Below are 4,933 nucleotides of genomic sequence, written 5' to 3'. Positions count from 1 at the left end.
GTCTGTTCACATCATTTGTTCATCTAAAAAAACTGAGTTGCCTGTCTTATTAAATTGCAAGTCTTTTATATGTTGTACAAATATTTTATTCAACTCTGTGGCCTGGTTTTTAGCTTTTTAACAGTATTTTTTAAGCATGGAAATTTAAACATTTGAAGTACAATTTATCATTTTTTTCTTTTATAGTTTTTGCTTTTTGTGTCCTAAGACACCTCACCCAAGATCACAGAGATTTTCACCTATATTCAATCTTATAATAAATGGCTTCTGGCTTAATCTTCATGCTCTCAGATTGCTCTCCTCTTCCTTTATTTATGTAGTGACTACAGACTTCAGGTAACTCTGATAGAAATGTATTGCATTTTAAAGTTAATACTTGATAGGTGCCTTCTCCACCATCCTGTGTCTGTATAGTCCTTCAGTATCTACAGGGGTTGGTTCCAGGATTCCCACCCCCTACTCCCAGATACCAATCTGTGGATACACCAAGTCCTTTATGTAAAATAGTGCAGTATTTGCATATAACCTATAAACATCCTCCTGTATACTTTAAATCATCTCTAGATTATTTATAACACCTAATGCAATATAAATGTTATATAAATAGTTTCTGGTGCATGGTAAACTCAAGTTCTGCTTTTGGGAACTTTCTGGATTTTTCTGGAATATTTTAAACCTGTATTTAGTCAAATCCATGGATACTGAAGGCCATAGTGGTCACGCATATGCCAGGAAGACACATCCACAGAGTTTTCTGGGACCCAGGGTTTCTCCTAGACAGCTGTTTTCCTGTGTTTCAGCAGGGGATGTAAGTTTGTGGCATGGTAGTCAAGCAGCTAAATACCACAGTTCATGTGGCTTTCACAGAAGACAGCTACATCTGTTAAGGTTTCTGCCAGGCCCCATCTCAAATTCTTTACACTTTTTAACTAGCTCAATCCTCAAATTCCACCTAAAGGTTTAAACCAAGGCCCAGAGACTCCAGGCTTGTTAGTCAGATCCAGAGCAGCTTAATTCCAAATATTTGCTCTTCCCACTATAATAACTGGTATAGATTGTGTTTGGAGTCTTATTAATATATAAGTGAGCACATTTTGGGAAACAACATCAACCTGATTTTCCTCTTTCTTATATCAGATGCATCTCCAGTTGAAGTTTAGACATCTGATTCTGAAGTCCTGCTATGGGATCTTAGAACAGACTTTCCCAAAGAATGGCTGTTTATCCCCAGGGTTTCCCCAGTGGCTCAGTGGTAAAGAAGCCACTTGCAATGCAGGAAACACAGGAGATGCAGGTTTGATCTCTGGGTTGGGAAGATCCCCTGGTATAGGGATGGCAACTCGCTCCAGTAGTTTCCTAGAAGAATCCCATGGACAGAGGAACCTGGTGGGCTACAGTGCATAGAGTTGCAAAGAGTCAGACACAACTGAAGTGACTGAGCACGCACACAGGCACAGAGAACAACCTTAACCTTTCTCAGCCCACGTGTCCCCAGGGCCACACACAACAGGGCTGTGTAGCTAGTGCACTGCACAAAAGTACATGGCTAAGGCAGCAAGTTGGGATTAAAATCTAGCTGCTTCGTTCCAGCAGGTCCATAGGGCTCTGTCTCCCCGGAGGGGCACAATTCTTGTTTATTCCCTATAAAAGCAACACATTTGCTAGCAGTGGCCCTGTCCTTTAGGTGAAGTTAACCAAACTCCTGAGCTTTAGAGAAGTTACATGTGATAAAACTTAGCTAACTAAAGGCAAAGGAGAAAAGGAAAGATATACCCTTCCAAAGAACAGCAAGGACAGATAAAAAAGCCTTCCTCAGTGATCAGTGCAAAGAAATAGAGGAAAACAACAGAATGGGAAAGACTAGAGATCTCTTCAAGAAAATTAGCGATACCAAGGGAACATTTCATGCAAAGATGGGCAGAATAAAGGACAGAAATAGTATGGACCTAACAGAAGCAGAAAATATTAAGAAAAGGTGGCAAGGATACACAGAACTATACAAAAAAGATCTTAATGACCTAGATAACCAAAATGGTGTGATCACTCACCTAGAGCCAGATATCCTTGAGTCTGAAGTCAAGTGGGCCTTAGGAAGCATCACTATGAGCAGAGCTAGTGGAGGTGATGGAATTCCAGCTGAGCTATTTCAAATCCTAAAAGCTGATACTGTGAAAGTGCTGCACTCAATATGCCAGCAAATTTGGAAAACTCAGCAGTAGCCACAGGACTAGAAAAGGTTAGTTTTCATTCCGATCCCAAAGAAAGGTAATGCCAAAGAATATTCAAACTACTGCACAATTGCACTCATCTCATACACTAGCAAAGCAATGCTCAAAATTCTCCAAGTGAGGCTTCAACAGTATGTGAACCAAGAACTTCCAGACATTCAAGTTGTATTTAGAAAAGACTGAGCAACCAGAGATTGAAAGAGGAGAGTGAAAAATCTGGTTTAATACTTGATATTCAAAAACCTGAGATCATGGCATCCAGTCCCATTACTTTATGGCAAATAGATGGGGAAACAATGGAAACAGTGACAGACTTTATTTTCTTGGGCTCCAAAATCACTGCAGATGGTGACTGCAGCCAGGAAGTTAAAAGACACTTGTTTCTTGGAAGAAAAGCTATGACCAACCTAGACAGTGTATTAAAAAGCAGAGATATTACTTTGCCAACAAAGGTCCATCTAGTCAAATCTATGGTTTTTCCAGTAGTCATGTATGGATGTGAGAGTTGGACCATAAAGAAAGCTGAGCACTGAAGAGTTGATGCTTTTGAACTGTGGTGTTGGAGAAGACTCGAGAGTCCCTTGGACTGCAAGAAGATCAAACCAGTCAATCTTAAAGGAAAAAAAAGACCCTTCCTTGCTTTATATTTTGATCACAACTTCGGTCACCTTCTCATACTACTTTATCTACTTATTTAGTTAATTGTTTTCTTATTTATTTATTTATTATTACTTATTTAGTTAATTGTGACCCCATAAACTATAGCCCACCAAACTCCTCTGTCCATGGAATTCTCTAGGCAAGAATACTGGAGTGGGTAGCCATTCCCTCCTCCAGGGGATCTTCCTGACTCAGGAATTGAACCCAGGTCTCCTGCACTGCAGGCAGATTCTTTATCATCTCAGCTACCATGGAAGCCCTCGACTAATACTTTCCTACCTCTGTTTCTCATCCCCACTGAAGGGTATACTCAAAGCAGATAAAGTCCTTTGCCATCTAGAGCATACCTTTCAGTGGCAATGAGGAACTGCTTTAATCACTGATGGATGATCAGTTCCTGATATGAGTTCATAGCACATAACATGCATTAAATAAAAGTTTGTTGAATAATATACCTACTCAGTGATTTATTAAGGATTACTAAAATTCCACATGCATAAGAAAATCACATAGTTCTAGATTTGACTGAGGACCATATCAGCCTTCTAATAAGATAGTGAGAAGACAATGAAGCTTGCACTGTGCACCTATACAGGCAGATTGTTGGCATTTCAGTGATTTTAGGGAGTGTGTGTATGTTAGTCATTCAGTCGTGTCCGACTCTTTGTGACTCAGTGGACTGTAGCCCGCCAGGCTCCTCTGCCCATGGAATTCTCCAGGCAAGAATACTGGAGCGGGTTCCCATTTCCTTCTCCAGGGGATCTTCCTGACCCAGGCATTGAACCTGGGTCTCTTGCATTGCAGGCGGAAGCTTTACCATCTGAGCTACTAGGGAAGCCCAATTTCAGGTAGGGGGCTTAGTTACTGTTATCTCACCAAGATGTTTTAAATTGGTGATGCTTTTTCAGTTGGAACTCTTTCTAAATACATTTTAAATACTTTTCGTATATTTATAGAATGACTGTTAGGTTTTACTTTGCTTTCATTGCTGTACCTGCTAGTTTTTACTCTTTGGATTTTTATTTTGTTCATGTATACTTCTTTGCTATCATGATGTATTATTTTTCTTTGGCGAGTATAACTGAATTAGAGGAGGTAGGTAAACCATGGGCTTCCCTGGTGGCTCAGATGGTAAAGAATCTGCCTGCAATGCAGGAGTCCTGGGTTCAATCTCTGGGTCGGGAAGATTCGCTGGAGAAGGGAATGGTAGCCCACTCCAGTATTCTTGCCTGGAGAACTGCATGGACAGAGGAGCCTGGTGGGCTACAATTTATAGGGTCACAAAAAGTCTGACACAACTGAGCAACTGACACACACAGGTGAGCCGTGGTGTCTTTTATCTCTCATATGTGCCACAGTCAGAAAAAAACTAAGAACTTCTATCTTTTGGGAAGATTGTTATCCACTTTTCATTTAAATTATTTCACTTCTGGTACTTAATCTAATAAGATTCTTACATGACCCCTATCTGTCTGGTAATCCCTGTTTATTTACCATCTCCATCATGGAATCTGATACTTTGATTTGATTTCCTGACAGTGACTTGCCCCAGAACCCTCTTGGGAGTTGGTGGTTTCTTTTTGCTGAAGCTAACTACATGCTTTGTAAGAATGACCTTTTTCCACCTGCCTGTCATCTTGTCTGAAATCACTATTAAAAGATTTATCCTTTGTATGAACAAGCTATTTAATGCTTCCAGGGAGCAATGCATCATTTCTGATGTTTTTCTTTGACAACCATAATAGTGACAAGGTTGCAATGGAAGAAAGGGCGGAGAAAGGAAGGAGAGCAGGAAGAGGTGGGTGGGACTGAAGCTCTGTTTCATTTTCTCTTCTTTCAGTCCACGCTTGGCAGATGGACTTAGCCTGTTTAGGTGATAGGGAGCATCCTCAGGGTGGGATGTAAATTTTGTGTTCACTGGTCAGCAGTGCAGTGTGGATGAAGCAAGTGGCCACACAGCCTAACTGCATGGCCAAGCCACAAGTCCTTTCCTCTCTGATCGTGTTTGTTGCTAAGAAACAGGCATGGGATCAGGCCAGAGTCAC

The sequence above is a fragment of the Oryx dammah genome, unplaced genomic scaffold, assembly GCF_014754425.2.
Source record: "Oryx dammah isolate SB20612 unplaced genomic scaffold, SCBI_Odam_1.1 HiC_scaffold_28, whole genome shotgun sequence".
Classification (NCBI taxonomy): Eukaryota; Metazoa; Chordata; class Mammalia; order Artiodactyla; family Bovidae; genus Oryx; species Oryx dammah.
Note: the sequence above shows the minus strand (reverse complement) of the source record.